Raw genomic sequence first — 18,770 nt, 5'->3', positions numbered from 1 at the left:
ATAATCCAGCCATTTTTCTGCAAACCGCAAATGCAATGAGAGTAGATCGATGGGTGTGATAAGGTTTTCAACGCCTTTTCATTTCCTGCCCCCTCTTTAAGATTGCATTTCCACATATTCTTTACAGCATGTGGTTCACTGACACCCTGTGAAATGCATGCAAACAGCGAGCACCTAACCAGAGCGTTATCTATTTTGAGCCCCCAACCAAATTGAATCCAAACAAAATGGCTGAGGAATGAGAGCTGGCCTTCAATGAGGCCATCTATCACAGGTTCTCCTCAGGCTTCCAGACCGGAAATGATTCTGATAATGACACTGAATGTGCTGAATCTCTCCCTGTCCCAATAAACCAAACGTTGCCCTCTCATTAGTAAGGCCAGTGACGACTATTAGTTACTGTCAACGGATTCCTTAGTAATTAGCTGAACGCAATTTAAAGGGCAGTCTCTGTTTCTTTTCTGCATCCTTTAGTGATGACAGTATCTGCTTCTTTTCAGTTGGACTCAGACAGTGGCTTTAGATTAGGAGTTTCAGCTCAACCATAGAAAGGTGTACCACACTGTTCGGTACACACTGATTACGTCTTGTATTGATCATCAATAGAAGATGAAGAAAGCATTATTGAACAAAATCCAACAAGTGCCTAGCCTATGGCAGACTTGTCTCTGGTAAAAGCTTTTAAATGAATAGGATACTAGGTGAATGACCCATAGTGCTCCTTAAAGCTCACCCTATTGTCTATGTAAATCACAGCTGTTTGTGTCACTGACTCCTCCCCCTAGACAGAAGCACTTGTCTGTGAAATGGGTTGACACAGACCATTGATCCCAGTACTAACAGGTGATTTGCTAGAGGCCACGATCAAAGCACGCCTGCAACGAGGAGGCGAGGAGGCGAGGAGGCGAGGAGGGCCTCATGGTCTTCATATGGTGCTTATTTCAACTGTTGGCACACATAAAGACATTGGCTCATTGCTGTGTCCTTCTATCATAGAGTTGAGAGAAATGTTTGCAGAGCTACACTCATAGAAAAAAGGGTTCCCAAAGGGTTCTGCGGATGTCCCATAGGAAACCCCTTTTTGGTTTCAGGTAGAACTCTTTTAGGTTCTATGTAGAAACTTCTGTGGAAAGGGTTCTACATGGAAACCAAAAGGGGTTCTTCAAAGGGTTCTCCTATGGGAAGAGCCAAAGAACCCTTTTTGGTTCCAGGTAGCACTTTTTTCCCTAGAGTTTCACCAATGCAACGTTCAAACAACGTGAAAAGCAAGTTATACTATTTTTAACCAAGTACATACAAGCAACTCATGACTATACTTTGATGTTGAGTTGCTTAGACAGAGCAGAGCAAATTTCAATCTTCACCATCAATAGGGAAATGTAATATTGAATTCTTACTAGACAAACAGAATACAGATGTTTAGCTTTTCACTGTCACAAACACCAGTACATAAAATCTCAAATGCATCAGCCAAGCACCAAACCATATGCATAATTCATGTGTGAGGGCTACATTTTAGAGCACTCTGAGATTCAACTGTGTTCATTATTTATGTGTGAATATTACTCAGTCCCCTCTTCATTCAGAACTCATTTAGTCTCATCCATGCAGACGTGGCACCTTTATCCTCCTGAAATCTAGTCTCAATTAATGTTCTTACTGGGATTTGGGAAGGGATTTAAAATGAAAAGGCACGGGGCGCCGACTGTGGAGAAACACTGAGCTGAAAGTGTCTGGGGGTTCTTGCACATCCGCTTTTTCTTGTTCTTCTTTAGAATAACTTGTGGCGATAATGCTGCCAGATTCTTTGTTGCTATGTTTGCATCACGCTTTGTGTCACAAAGTTCTGAAACAGCCAGAGAGAAGACGTGCCGCACACTACAGTATGTTCATTTCAATTTGAGGAGATCGGGCACCGCAGAGACCATCTAGTGAGGTCTCTATCACGAGGCAGCTTAAGGACGGATACATAAATATTTAATAAGAACAAGTTGATTGTGGCAAATACTGATGCTGCTGTTACATTTTCTACCCAGTTGGTCCTGGAAGGAGTCCAGTCAGATAGGCAGTCAGTGTCTGCTGGAGGAGAGGTACTGTAGGGGGGGGGGGGGGGCTGTAGCTAGGTACCTTGTGGTGGAAAGAAAACAGGAGGACAGGAGGAGTACTAAAAAATGCAATCATTGATCATCTCTCCCTGCGCCAATGTCAAGTTGAGGAGGAGAATAAGCATAAACAGAACAGGGTCCAAAAAAATAGGAGAGAATCTTTTTTTGGTCATTTGTCATATGCTGACTGTAGCGTCAGAGACTCTATTGCATTACCATTTGGCCGTTGGCAGGATTTCCTGGAACACAATGTCCAAAGTGTCAGCTGGAGAATGTTGTTGTGTGTTTTTGTTTGTGTGTTTGGTAACACTTTACTTGACACCCAGCGTCATAAGACGTTATGACACGGTCATAACCGTGTCAAAATATGTTATAACAGCTGACGTAACATGTCATTACACCATAGCCTACGTGTCAACAGTATGTTTATGTCATATAACATGACAGGCCTATCTGGCTTGTGAGTATGGTGGTCATAATGCTTCATGACAGTGTCAAAGTGTATTTTCTAAAAGTTATTTAAAATATGATGTAAAAAACATGACTGTAACGAATTCATTACAACAACAACAACAACAAAGGATTTAAGAAACAAACTTTCAAAGAAAAGGAAAGTTCTTGGCAGGCAAAAAACTAATTTGAATAAATGTGGGTTTTGACACTCTTATGTAGGTGTCATAACCAGCCATTAAATAATGCAATATGTCACAACAGGTGTAAACATATGGGTCATAACAGTGTTGTGACATATTATGACATGGTTATGACTGTGTTTAAGCCTTGAGACATGGATTGTGTATGTGTGCCATTCAGAGGGTGAATGGGCAAGACAAAATATTTAAGTGCCTTTGAACGGGGTATGGTAGTAGGTGCCAGGAGCACTGGTTTGAGTATGTCAAGAACTGCAAAGCTGCTGGGTTTTTCACACTCAAGAGTTTCCTGGGTGTATCAAGAATGGTCCTCCACCCACAGGACATCCAGCCACATAACATGTTATGACACTGGGTATCAAGTAAAGTTTTACCGTTTGGATAATACCTGCATGTTTAAACACACTTTGACCTGTGCAAACATCAAATTTAGCCTGATCATACTTGATTTAATTAAGATGAGAAAAATAACTTTTCTGTAGTTAATAGGGATGGTAGCCAGCCAGGAATTCCATCCTCATTCAGACCACATTCTCCTACGAGCCTCCCCCTATATAGTCCAGCCATACTAAACACAAGAGTCTGAACAGTAAAACTCCGACCTGATCCCCAGTCAGGTATACTGCTCTTTTGTATTTGTCTAAACTGGTCCACTGGGTCCTGTTACAGATGTGTTGAAGGGCGTAGTGTCCTTCTGTGTATCAGTGCATTGGATTACCTCCCATACTAATACTTATCCAGTCATCTCGAGAGACTTTTTTGTTGTGGTTGAAGTCTCATCTATTGCTAGTGCATGACACAAATACACAAATATACTGCAGACACACATATTGCCGTATTGCAACACATTGCACAATATATTTGATCAGATGCAGGTATCAGCACTCAAAGCACTGGGAATCTATGTCTGAATGGGAATCATATAATAACTAAGAAACAGTCTGTCTGTCTGTCTGTCTGTCTGTCTGTCTGTCTGTCTGTCTGTCTGTCTGTCTGTCTGTCTGTCTGTCTGTCTGTCTGTCTGTCTGTCTGTCTGTCTGTCTGTCTGTCTGTCTGTCTGTCTGTCTGTCTATTCCTTTCTTCTCTGAGCTACAGTCGCATAGTTATGTGTTTTTGTTTGCTGTCCATGACACCTGCATAAGGAACAATTTCCAATTTAGTATACAGCATTGTAGATATACAGTACTCTCTCCAGTCAGTATAGATGAAAGAGAGGAAACAGGTTAACAGATGTTTAAGCCTTGAGACATGGATTGAGTGTGTGCCAATCAGAGGGTGAATGGGCAAGACAAAATATTTAAGTGTCTTTGAATGGGGTATGGTAGTAGGTGCCATGAGGACCGGTTTGAGTATGAAAAGAACTGCAAAGCCGCTGGGTTTTTCACACTCAAGAGTTTCCCGGGTGTATCAAGAATGGTCCACCACCCAAAGGACATCTAGCCACCGGCAGGCCAGTTGTCGAAAACAGGTCATTGATGAAAGAGGACAAAGGAGTCTGACAGGAATTGTGCAGAGCAACAGATGGGCTACAGTTAGTCAACTGTCAGTCCAGTACAACATTGGTGCCCAAAGACCTATAAAAGAATGAACTCGTCGTACCTTGACACGAATGGGGTATGGCAGCCGACGACCTTACAGAGTTCCACTTCTTTCAGGAAAAACAAGAAACTGCGGTTGCAGTGGGCTAAGGAAGGAAAAACACTGGACACTGAAGAATTAGAAAAACATTGCCTGGTCTGGTGAATCCTGGTTCATGACGTTTCAAGCTGATGGGAGGACTAGGGTATGGAGAAAACCACGAGTACATGCATCCATCATGTCACGTGTCAACATTGCAGGCTGGTGGTGATGGTGTGATGGTGTGGGGGATGTTTGATAAAAGTGGAGCAACGTTTGAATGCCACAGGATATCTGAACATCATTGCCAATCAGGTGCATCCCTTCATGGCAGCAGTGTATCTATCTGCGAGGATAAACAGGATAAAGCCCCATGCCACAAGGCTTGTCCAGGAATGGTTCCATGAACATGACTGGGAATTCATCTTACTGCAGTGGCCTGCCCAGTCACCAGACCTCTATCCAATTGATAATCTGTGGGATGAAATGGAACGAGTTATTCAGAGTAGAGCTCCACTACCAGCCAACTTGATACAACTGGAGTTAACATGGGCCAGCATCCCTGTTGAGCACTTTCAACACCTTGTAGAGTCCATGGCCCGACGAACTGAGGCTGTTCGAAGGGCAAAAGGGGGTAAAAAACGTCTTCATGTTTTGCACACTCAGTGTAGATCTGAGTGAGAAGCTGACTATTTCTATTTACTTTTAGTCCGTCTCCCAAACGTGAAAAGTTATTTATTTTTATTCAACCTAAACAACTTTTCTCGTTAACTGTCTAAACTTCTAAAATGTAATGAAAACTATTGATTCTTATAGATTGCTTGCAGAGTTGCATTATACCCTACTGATCTCCTCTTAACTCCCAGAGATAAGAGAATATTACAGATAAGAACTATTAAGGAAAACAAAGATGAAAGTCGAGGTTCTTATTCCAGGAAAAGTATCTGCCAGCAGCAATTACTTTCAACCAATCTTCATCAAGGGCTACAAATACAGCCTCAGATGAAACAATCTCCTAAAATACTCCAGAATGGAGTGTAGCAACTCAATGCAGCCTCAATGGTTTAAAATGGAAAGAAAGAATAACATTCCTGGCCAACTGAAGCTGAGAGCACTCCCATTTTAAGGAAATTACAGCCCTGAAAGCTTTGCTTGACTTGATACGTCCGTTGAAAGCATGTTATAATGTCCTACCACTGAGGCTTGACAAGCTGCCATGCTATCAATTGTACCACTCTGCTATTAAGGGGGGGGGGGGGGGGGGGGGGGGGGGGGGGGCTGGAGGAACACGTACCACCCAATGAAGATTTGGTGTAAAAAGGTTGCTCAGCTGTGACCACCAGGCTGAGAGCATGTATACAGGCCAACCTGAAGACTATGTTGATATCCCCCAATAAATGAAGGCTGAATTCTGTTTCACTCTGAAAGATGAACCCTTTAGTTTGGGATGATATGAAGGATTTTACAGTATATTCCAGCGCAGGTATAGACACCACAAAAGCTATACTGTTACAGTCCAGAGTCCAGTTTGACTATTTTATATGCATTATCCAGTGTTTCGAAGGACAATACTGTATTAAATATCAGTACAATACAGATTCAACTCTTACAACTAAATAGGGAAATACTCCATCGGAGCTGCTCTCAAATCATAATCAATTGAACGTTTATTGGTTGCGTACACAGATTTGCAGGTGTTATAGCAAGTGCAGCAAAATGCTTATGTTACTAGCTCCAACAGTGCAGTAGAATGTCTAACAAATAGAATACAAAAAAAATAAAAAATAAAAAATCTAAACAAGTAATCAAGAAATCAAGAAATGAAAGAACGAGTATAATTAAGAATCCAGATTAAATATATTACAGTGAGCATGTGTCAGAATCCAGATTAGATATATTACAGTGAGCATGTGTCAGAATCCAGATTAGATCTTTTACAGTGAGCATGTGTCAGAATCCAGATTAGATATATTACAGTGAGCATGTGTCAGAATCCAGATTAGATATATTACAGTGAGCATGTGTCAGAATACAGATTAGATATATTGCAGTGAGCATGTGTCAGAATACAGTATATTAACATGTGGTGTCTATAGACAGTATAGAATTACATTTGGAAGGAAAATGGTATGTACAGTAGTGCTGTAGGTTTATTAGGAGAGTACAGTATATATAGTGCCTTCAGAAAGTACTCATACCCCTTGAATTATTCCACATTTTGTTGTGCTACAGCCTGAATTAACAATGGATTAAATGTACCTTTTTCCTCACCCATCTACACAATACCCCATAATGACAAATTAAATATGTTTTTAGAATTGTTTGTATTGAAATGTATTGAAAATATAATACAGAAATATCTAATTTACATACAGTACCAGTCAAAAGTTTGGATACACCTACTCATTCCAGGGTTTTTCTTTATGTTTACTATTTTCTACATTGTAGAATAATAGTGAAGACATCAAAAATATGAAATAAGACACAATGAATAATGTAGTAACCAAAAAAGTGTTAAACAAATCAAAATATATTTTACATTTGAGATTCTTCAAAGTAGCCACCCTTTGCCTTGACAGCTATGCAAACTCTTGGCATTCTCTCAACCAGCTTCATTAGGTAGTCACCTGGAATGCATTTCAATTAACAGGTGTGTCTTGTTAAAGGTTCATTTGTGGAATTTATTTTCTTAATGTGTTTGAGCCAATCAGTTGTGTTGTGACAAGGTAGGGGAGGTATACAGAAGATAGCCCTATTTGGTAAAAGACCAAGTCCATATTATGGCAAGAACAGCTCAAATAAGCAAAGAGAAATGACAGTCCAGCATTAGTTTAAGACATGAAGGTCAGTCAATCCGGAAAATGTCAAGAACTTTGAAAGTTTCTTCAAGTGCAGTCGCAAAAACCATCATCCATTCTGATGAAACTGGCTCTCAGAGTTACCTCTGCTGCAAAGGATAAATTCATTAGAGTTAACTGCACCTCAGATTGCATCCCAAATAAATGCTTTACAGAGATCTCTGCATGTGTGGTTCCCACCGTGAAGCATGGAGGAGGGTGTGTGATGGTGTGGGGGTGCTTTCTGGTGACACTGTCAGTGATTTATTTAGAATTCATGGCACACTTAACCAGCATGGCTACCACAGCATTCTGCGGCGATACGCCATCCCATCTGGTTTGCACTTAGAGGGACTATCATTTGTTTTTCAATGACCTAACACACCTCCAGGCCGTGTAAGGGCTATTTGACCAAGAGAGAGTGATGAAGTGCTGCATCAGTTGACCTGACCTCCACAATCACCCGACCTCAACCCAATTGAGATGGCGTGGGATGTTGGAACAGCATTCCAGGTGAAGCTGGTTGAGAGAATGCTAAGAGTGTGGAGAACTGTCACCAAGACAAAGGATGGCTACTTTGAGTAATCTAAAATATAAAATGGATTTTGATTTGTTTAACACTTTTTTGGTTACTACATGATTCCATATGTGTTATTTCATAGTTTTTAATGATTCTATAATATATAAAATAGTAAAAATAAAGAAAAACCCTTGAATGAGTAGGTGTGTCCAAACTTTTGACTCTTACTGTAAGTATTCACACCCCTGAATCAAAACATTTTAGAACCACCTTTGGCAGCAATTATAGTCTGTGGGATGAGATGGAAAGAGCTTTTCAGATTAGAGATCCACTACCAGCCAACTTGACACAACTGGAGTTAACATGCGCCAGCATCCCTGTGCATTGGAGTTAACATGGACCAGCATCCCTGTTGAGCACTTGAGACTTTCTGTAAGAGCTTTGCACATCTGGATTGTACAATATTTGCACATTATTCCTTAAAAAAATTCTTCAAACTCTATCAAGTTGGTTGTATATCTGCCATTTTCAAATATTTCCATACATTTTCAAGCCTATTTAAGGCAAAACTGTAACTTGCCACACAGGAACGTTCAATGTCGTCTTGGAAAACTCCAGAGTATATTTGGCTTTGTGTTTTAGGTTATTGTCCTGCTGAAAGGTGAATTTGTCTCCCAATGTCTGTTGGAAAGCAGACTTAACCATGTTTCCTCAAGGACTTTGCCTGTGCCTAGCTCTATTCCATTTATTTTTATCCTAAAAATCTCCTTAGTCTTTGCCGAAGACAAGCATACCCATAACATGATGCAGTCACCATCATGCTTGAAAATATGAGTACTGGGTGGTACTCAGTGATGTGTTGGATTTGCCCCAAATATAACCCTTTGTATTCAGGACATAAAGTTAATTTCTTTGCCACATTTTTTTGCATTTACTTTAGTGCCTTATTGCAGACAGGATGCATGTTTCGGAATATTTTTATTCTGTAAAATCTTCCTTCTTTTCACTTTAGTTTAGTGGAGTAACTACAATGTTGTTGATCCGTCCTCATTTATTTTATGTAATTTTAGCAGACGTTCTTATCCAGAATGGCTTACAGGAGCAATTAGTTTGAAGTGTCTTGCTCAAGGGCACATCAGCAGATTTTTCACTTAGTCAGCTCAGGGACTCGAAGCAGCAACATTTCAGTTACTGGCCCAACGCACTTAACCTAGTCTACCTCCCACCCCAGGTTGCTCAATCATTCAAAAATCATGTTAAACACTATTATTGCACACAGTGAGTCCATGCAACTTATTATGTAACTTGTTAAGTAAAAGAAAAAACATAGAAAAAGGGTTCCAAAAGGGTTCTTTGGTTGTCCCCATAGGAAAACCCTTTTTGGTTCCATGGAGAACCCTTTTTGGTTCCAGGTAGAACCCTTGTAGGTTGCATGTAAAACCCTCTGTGGAAAGGGTTCTATATGGAACCCAAAAAGGTTCTACCGGGAAACAAAAAATGGTTATTCAAAGGGTTCTCCTATGGGAACAGCCGAATAAGCTTTTTAGGTTCTAGATAGGACCTTTTTTTCTAAGAGTACTGTACATGGGGCATTAGTCTCAAGGTGCAGGGCAGAGTACCCGGGCAGGTAGCTGGCTAGTGATGGCTGATCAACAGTCTGATGTCCTGGAGATGGCCTGTCTCTAGACTATCGAGCTTTCTCCACTGTGTAAAAAACTATTTCATTAGAACTCAAAAGGTAAATGTTGATTGTGCCGAGAGATGGAGAATAGATAGAGGAGAATAGCGAGAGTGTTGAGAGACACACATAGAGAGAGAGAGCTGAGTGCAAGAGGAGCAGTACCACAGACACTGGTCCTACTGTGTGGTCTGTGTGCTCTGATTAAACAATGATTCATGGGTCTGCTGGAGAGCCTTTTCAGCAATCTGTCTCCTCAATGAGATTTTTTCTCCTTTCAAGGAGTTTGGTAAATCAAGCATTCCTGGCAAGGATCCTGGCTGGACAATGTCTATGTATTACTGAGGATGAGTTATTAAACACTATAGTCACGGAAGCACATGGGTCTGATCGCCACACACAGACACATATTCATCTTGCCACTGTCAGTGGAATAACATCACCATGTGGAGACGGTTAGGTAATCACTCCCAAGACTGACCAGAGTAGCTTCCCACCTCCCGCCCTCCCTCTGCAGTGCTCATCTGCAGAGTGTGAGTGAGCCTGCTGGTGCTGTTTGATGGTGGGCTGTGTAATAGCGCTCTATGGGCGTTGCCAATTCTACATATTCTATTCCTCTGTAATCCTACAATATTCAGTAAATATAACAAATATAACAAAGATGCCTGCCGCGATGTGTAACGTACAGTGCACAAAGCAAGTTGTATGCAGGTATACTGTAGACGTGATTGATTTACCCTACTGTAAAGCTTTAGATTATACAGGTACAAAAGAGATTCAGGGTACATATTGTGAGAACTGGTAGCTTCCATAAACATGGCAGCCCATTGCTATAGTAAGTGTTTTGATGCACTCATTAATCATTATCAATTCGCCTTGGGGCTGGGGTGTATCAGAAACTATTATGATGCCATTAGTCCATTCCATAACTGTTAGATGTCCACGTGTTCTGTACCTCTATTAAGAGCAATTACTGCATTGATAAACGATATACCTTTACATTCACTCATTGTCTTCAAAGTCTAGACCTAGAGCACAGAAGCCTGTACATGAAAAACAACACATTCCTGTCCTTGCTGTGATCACTGTATTCAGGTCGGCTATCCAAAGTAAGGAAATAATGCAGAGGGGGTTGTTAGAGCTGTCTGAGGACCTGAAGGATCACAGGCAACATCAGAGCAGTGCTTTGTGACAGCAACGGATATAAAACGAGCCCTCGCATGAGAGCGTGTAGACAGGAAAAGCTAGGCACAAACATTGCTTGCAGCATCCACAGCCATCCATAATCAATGACAAATGGGCATTTATATTGGATCGGAGTGCTACTGTGTTCGAGTCAGATTAGGCATAGAGTTGATTTGTTGGTCAACTGTGAAGATTGCCTCAGGAAGAGAGTAAGGAAACCATTTGGCCATGGATTATTGAAAATACTAGGATGTCTCTGGATCACAGTGACTAAAGCAAAATGAAGGACTTTCTACCCTAGAAGGACTTGTTATGACATTGGCGACTATAACTGTCCTATTAAAGTTTCTATTTGCGAAACTAATCTCATAAAGACTTTAATTGCTTACATTGCATATCATTGTACTTGACCTCTCCTCAAAAGATGTGTTTACGATAGCTGGTTTATTTGAAGAAAATAATGACATACTTTAATACAGAAGCCAGTAATTTGTAAGTGTAGCTCGTGTTCACAGTAAATCCCTCGGTTATTAGTTGTTTTCATGTTACTTTGAGCATTCTTGAGCACTGCGTCTCTGTATTCTGTTCAAATAGTTTTCCTTGGGCCACCTTGACAAGCTGTAGTATTATTTTGTAATTGCCAACAATAATTCCTAAACCATGATTGAAATGAGGGACATTATTGAGCTTTAGACGTTTTAATCAACCACATTTATTTTATAAAGCTATTTTACATCAGCAGTTGGTACAAAAAGTGCTACACAGATACCCAGCCTAAAACCCTAAAGAGAAAGCAATGCAGATGCAGGAGTACAGTGGCTAGGAAAAACTCATATTTCTATTTATTATTATTGTTTTAACAGTTCCTGCAATCAGTGATATACATGTATTTATCCCTGTGTTGTCCATAAGTACAACCCTCCATGTGTTGTCCATAAGTACAACCCTCCATGTGTTGTCCAGAAGTACAACCCTCCATGTGTTGTCCAGAAGTACAACCCTCCATGTGTTGTCTATACAGTACAACCCTCCATGTGTTGTCCATAAGTACAACCCTCCATGTGTTGTCTATACAGTACAACCCTCCATGTGTTGTCCATAAGTACAACCCTCCATGTGTTGTCTATACAGTACAACCCTCCATGTGTTGTCTATACAGTACAACCCTCCATGTGTTGTCTATACAGTACATCCCTCCATGTGTTGTCCATAAGTACAACCCTCCATGTGTTGTCCTTAAGTACAACCCTCCATGTGTTGTCTATACAGTACAACCCTCCATGTGTTGTCTATACAGTACAACCCTCCATGTGTTGTCTATACAGTACAACCCTCCATGTGTTGTCCATACAGTACAACCCTCCATGTGTTGTCCAGAAGTACAACCCTCCATGTGTTGTCTATACAGTACAACCCTCCATGTGTTGTCCATACAGTACAACCCTGCATACAATGTCCATACAGTACAACCCTCCATGTGTTGTCCATACAGTACAACCCTCCATACAATGTCCATACAGTACAACCCTCCATGTGTTGTCCATATAGTACAACCATCCATGTGTTGTCCAGAAGTACAACCCTCCATGTGTTTTCCATACAGTACAACCCTCCATACAATGTCCATACAGTACAACCCTCCATGTGTTGTCTATACAGTACAACCCTCCATGTGTTATCTATACAGTACAACCCTCCATGTGTTGTCTATACAATACAACCCTCCATGTGTTGTCCATAAGTACAACCCTCCATGTGTTGTCCAGAAGTACAACCCTCCATGTGTTGTCTATACAGTACAACCCTCCATGTGTTGTCTATACAGTACAACCCTCCATGTGTAGTCTATACAGTACAACCCTCCATGTGTTGTCCATAAGTACAACCCTCCATGTGTTGTCCATATAGTACAACCATCCATGTGTTGTCCAGAAGTACAACCCTCCATACAATGTCCATACAGTACAACCCTCCATGTGTTGTCTATACAGTACAACCCTCCATGTGTTGTCTATACAGTACAACCCTCCATGTGTTGTCCATACAGTACAACCCTCCATGTGTTGTCCATACAGTACAACCCTGCATACAATGTCCATACAGTACAACCTCTCCGTGTTGTCCATACAGTACAACCCTCCATACAATGTCCATACAGTACAATCCTCCATGAGTTGTCCATACAGTACAACCCTCCATACAATGTCCATACAGTACAACCCTCCATGTGTTGTCCATATAGTACAATCATCCATGTGTTGTCCAGAAGTACAACCCTCCATGTGTTGTCCATACAGTAGAACCCTCCATACAATGTCCATAGAGTACACTTCTCCATGTGTTGTCCATACAGTACAACCCTCCATACAATGTCCATACAGTACAACCCTCCATGTGTTGTCTAAACAATACAACCCTCCATGTGTTGTCTAAACAGTACAACCCTCCATGTGTTGTCCATACAGTACAACCCTCCATGTGTTGTCTAAACAGTACAGCCCTCCATGTGTTGTCCATACAGTACAACCCTCCATGTGTTGTCCATACAGTACAACCCTCCATGTGTTGTCCACACAGTACAACCCTCCATACAATGTCCATACAGTGTGTTCTGAAAAGTATAATTAGTATACTAAGATGCACTGTTTAACACAAGCACGTTACCATGCCGAGATTATATTAGCTTAACCTTTTTTAACAGTCACAGCACACCCTGCCACATCATATGATGATGTTTTCAATCATGCCTTCCCATTCACCCATTTACATGAATTAGAATGTATATTCATGCCACACAACAAATAATCCAATAAACTTAAGCAGTTATTCATATTCTGTGAAGGTAATTACCACCTACTGTTTCCATTAATATAATATTATTTCTGTTGGGGAAGTGTTGCTGTGAAGCTGTGCTAGCTGGTGTGAAAAACAAGCCACCTTGAAATATGAGAGATTTGCTTCATTGTCTGTCTTTGTTTGGATGACAATGTAAATATCTAATTATTAGATTTGACAAAAATATAAACAAATGAAGACCACATTTTCTTCATTTTAATATGAGACGAAGGAGGTAAATCTCACAGATGTTGACCATTTGTAATGCGGACTGTGACCAAGCTGTGAACGATCAACATGGCCTGAGGGCTGTACAAACATTCTGGGAGTATGCATCAGTAAACAGCAGCCATTGCTGTTATTGTAGTGCCATCTCCAGAGTCTCTGCTTGTGATATTTACCATTTCTCTGTTAAGTCTTGTCCAATAGTGTGGGGATGCCCATTGACCAGAGTACGCTTAAATGTTTATAATGGAATTTTGAGTACATTTTTGCAGTTATACTTAACTCTGAAAATATCATGTTACTTTAATGCAAACAAAAATCTGCATGGCCCCCCAGCTAGAGTCTATAGTTTCCAGTATACAGTATACTATTGGGTTAGTTGTCTGACTTTTAAAATTCACATCTTTCTTTAATCCATTGAGAATTGGGAGATGGTACTGAGATTTTCACACAGATGAAGGAGGTGAGAGAAAGCTCTACAGCTGTGAGGTAGTTATGCAGCCTAGTCTCATAGACTAGACGTAACATAGTAAATGTAAATCCGAGCCATGAAATGTGTATATTTTACATTTGGCATGGTTACATAAGACAGAAGGTTATTTAAGGCAAAATTGAAAGGGGGTGGATGGTTAGGTGTATAACGCAAATGTCTAGCAACCCAAAGGCTGCATGTTCGAATCTCATCAAGGACAACTTTAAATAATTAGCAACTTTGCAACTAGGGAAAGGGGGACACCTAGTCAGTTGTACAACTGAATGCCTTCAACTGTAATGTGTCGTCTGCATTTAACCCAACCCCTCTGATTCGACATGCCTTAATCGACATCCACAGCACCCGGGGAACAGTGGGTTAACTGCCTTGCTCAGGGGCAGAACGACAGATTTTTACCTTGTCAGCTTGGGGATTCAATCCAGCAACCTTTCGGTTACTGGCCCAACGCTCTAACAACTAGGCTACCTGCCGCTACTTGCAACTTTGTGGTTACTTTGCAAGTACAACACTTCCTCCTAACCATAATCGTAACCCTTTAACCTAACTCCTAACCCTAACCTTAACCTTAAACTTAACCTTTAACCTAGCCACCAAGCTGACGTTAGACACAACAAATTGGAATTGGTAATTATCATACGTATGGCAAATTTGTAACATATTGTACTAATTGCAATTGGTAACCTATCATACTAATTGGAGGGAGACAGATTTACATTTACTATGCTATGAGTCCAGGTTGCAGCTCCTCCACGTTCTCCTCCACATCCTATGCCATGTTGGAACAATGACTCCCCATGATTTACCAGGTAGCACAGCTCACGTGAATATGACAAAGGCCCGCTGTGATTATGCGCTGAATAAGTTATGGATTTTTTCGAAAGCAAGTGTTTAGCTCCCTGCAACAGAACCATCTCCATGGAAAAAAATGCCAATTATACTATTAAAGCTGTCTGTACCAGTGACCTTTTTGCATTTGCTCTGTATGCTATTAAACTCAATCAAGAAAGGTCAGCAGCGGACGTGGGTCCCATGCAAACCATCTGTTTTCTCTATTGTGTCGGCTGTTTGTTCATTCTGACCTGAGCACACTGAATTATGCACTTGGATATTTGTTCATGGCCAAAGTGAACTTACATTTGATTTGATATTTGTTTTGTCTGATATAAATCCTATGCTGTTGGTTGTTCGATACCAGGTTTATTAGTTAGTTCAGAAAGGATACAGTTGGATACCCGTTGCAGTTCCAGGTTCTAGGAGAAATATACAGAATAATTATGAAACAGAACTCGAACACACTGGTATTCTTGTTTTATTTCATTTTTTATTTTAGTTATTTAGCAGGCAATCTTATTCAGAGCAACTTAGAGTTAGTGGAATCATCTTAAGATACAGTGCATTCGGAAAGTATTCAGACCCCTTGACTTTTTCCACATGTTCTTACTTGTAAACAGCCTTATTCTAAAATGTATTAAGTAAATTGTTTTCCTCATCAATCTACACACAATACCCCATAATGACAAAGCGAAAAAAAAACGTTTTTTCGAAATGTTTGCAAATGTATTAAAAATCTAAATCAAAAATACCTTATTTACATAAGTATTCAGACCCTTTGTTACGAGACTTGAAAATTGAGCTCAGGTGCATCCTGTTTCCATTGATCCTCCTTGAGATGTTTCTCCAAAACTTGATTGGAGTCCAGCTGTGGTACATTGACTTGATTGGATATGATTTGGAATAGCACACACCTGTCTACAGTGCATTCAGAAAGTATTAAGACCCCTTGACTTTATCTACATTTTGTTGCGTTACAGCCTTATTCTAAAATGGATTAAATCGTTTTTTTCTCCCCTCATCAATCTACACACAATACCCCCTAATGACAAAGCAAAAACTGGTTTCTAGAAATGTAGAAAATGTATTACAAATAAAAAACGTAAATATCACGTTTACATAAGTATTCAGACCCTTCACTCAGTACTTTATTGAAGCACTTTTGGCAGTGATTACAGCCTCGAGTCTTCTTGGGTATGACTCGACAAGCTTGGCACACCTGTATTTGGGGAGTTTCTCCCATTCTTCTCTGCAGATCCTCGCAAGCTCTATCAGGTTGGATGGGGAGCGTTGCTCCACAGCTATTTTCAGGTCTGTCCAGAGAAGTTCAATCAGGTTCAAGTCTGGGCTCTGGCTGGGCCACTCAAGGACATTCAGAGACTTGTCCCAATGCCACTCCTGCGTTGAACTCTGGAGCTCTGTCAGAGTGACCATCGGGTTCTTGTTCAGCTCCCTGACCAAGCCCCTTCTCCCCTGATTGCTCAGTTTGGCCGGCCGGCCAGCTCAAGGAAGAGTCTTGGTGGTTCCAAACTTCTTCCATTTAAAAATTATGGAGGCCCCTGTGTTCTTGGGGACCTTCAATGCTGCAGATTTTTTTTGGTACCCTTCCACAGATCTGTGCCTCGACACAATTCTGTCTCGGAGCTCTTTGGACAATTCCATCGACGTCATGGCTTGGTTTTTGCTCTGACATGCACTGTCAATTGTTGGACATTATATAGACAGAGGTGTGCCTTTCTAAATCATGTCCAATCAATTGAATTTACCACAGGTGGAATCCAATCAAGTTGGAGAAACATCTCAAGGATGACAAAACAAAACAAAGGAGATGATCGTGGACTTCAGGAAACAGCAGGGAGGGTGCACCCCCCATCTACATTGACAGGATTGCAGTGGAGAAGGTGGAAAGCTTCAAGTTCCTTGGCATGCACATCACTGACTATCAAGGCACAAGGCGAGACCCAGATGCAGACACAGGAGGCAGATGGTTGGAGTCTTACAATGTTTATTAATCCAAAGGGATAGGCAAGAGAATGGTCGTGGACAGGCAAAAAGGTCAAAACCAGATCAGAGTCCAATAGGTACCGAAGGTCAAGCAGAATCCAGGTCAGGGCAGGCAGGATGATCAGGCAGGCAGGAAAGTAGTCCAGAGTGAGGCAGGTGTCAGCACCGGCAGGACTAGAAAAAGAGACTAGAAAAGGAGTACGGGAAAAACACGCTGGTTGACTTGACTAAACATACAAGACGAACTGGCACAGAGAGACAGGAAACACAGAGATAAATACACTGGGGAAAATAAGCGACACCTGGAGGGGGTGGAGACAATCACAGGAACAGGTGAAACAAATCAGGGCGTGACACTGACAAACTGAAATGGACCACCCACACAGACAGTGTGGTGAAGAAGGCGCAATAGAGCCTCTTCAACCTCAGGAGGCTAACGAAATTTGGCTTGTCACCTAAAACCCTCACACATTTTTACAGATGCACAATTGAAAGCATCCTGTCGGGCTGTATCACTGCCTGGTACGGCAACTGCACCGCCTGCAAACGCAAAGCTCTCCAGAGGGTGGTGCGGTCTGCCCAACGCATTACCGGGGGCAAGCTACCCGCCCTCCAGGACACCTCCTGTCACAGGAAGGTCAAAAAGAACATCAAGGACATCAACTACCCGAGCCATTGCCTGTTCACCCCGTTATCATCCAGAAGGCGAGGTCAGTACAGGTGCATCAAAGCTGGGGCCGAGAGATTGAAAAACAGCTTCTATCTCAAGGCCATCAGACTGTTAAATAGCCAACACTGGCACATTAGAGGCTGCTGCCTATAGGCATAGACTAGGAATCACTGGCCACTTTAAGGAATGGAACACTAGTCACTTTAATAATGTTTACATATCTGGCATTACTCATCTCATATGTATATACTGCATTCTATACTACTCTACCGTATCTTAGTGACTTAATAAAGTTTACAGAGCTTGCATTACTCATCTCATGTCTATATACTGTTTTCTACACTATTTTACTGAATCTTAGTCTGTCCGCTCTGACATTGCTCGTCCATATGTGTATATAGTCTTAATTCATTCCTACTTAGATTTCTATGTATTGTGTATGTTGTGTAATTTGTTAGATATTACTTCTTAGATATTACTGCACTGTCGGAGCTAGAAGCACAAGCATTTCGCTACACCCGCAATAACATCTGCTAATCACGTGTATGTGACCAATACAATTTGATTTGATTTGGAAACAGGATGCACCTGAGCTCAATTACGAGTCTCATAGCAAAGGGTCTGAATACTTATGTAAATATTTTTTATACATTTGCAAAAAATTCTAAAAACCTGTTTAGCTTTGTCATTATGAGGTATTGTGCGTAGATTTATGAAGGAAATATATAATTTACTCCATTTTAGAATAAGGCTGTAAGGTAACAAAATGTGGAAAAAGTCAAGGGGTCTGAATACTTTCCGAATGCACTGTAGATAGGTGGGACAACCACATATAACAGTCATACTAAGTCAATTCTTTCCTCAATAAAGTAGCTATCAGCAAAGTCAGATCTAGCAAGGGGGGGAAAAAGTTAGTTCACCATTCATTTATTTGTATTAATGATTTCTTTGCTGATGCTCCACTGTAAGCCTCTTTTAACCAACATTTTGGTTAGAAGACCGTCAGGGTATTCGATTAGCCTATTAAAAAGCACTCAAGACATCTTTGTTTCTCAAATCAGTGTCCTGTCACTGTCATTACAGTATGGCAGGTAGTAGCATTCAGATCTAGTGTTTCTTG

Source organism: Salmo trutta, chromosome 1 (assembly GCF_901001165.1).
Source record: "Salmo trutta chromosome 1, fSalTru1.1, whole genome shotgun sequence".
In the NCBI taxonomy this organism is placed as follows: domain Eukaryota; kingdom Metazoa; phylum Chordata; class Actinopteri; order Salmoniformes; family Salmonidae; genus Salmo; species Salmo trutta.
Note: the sequence above shows the minus strand (reverse complement) of the source record.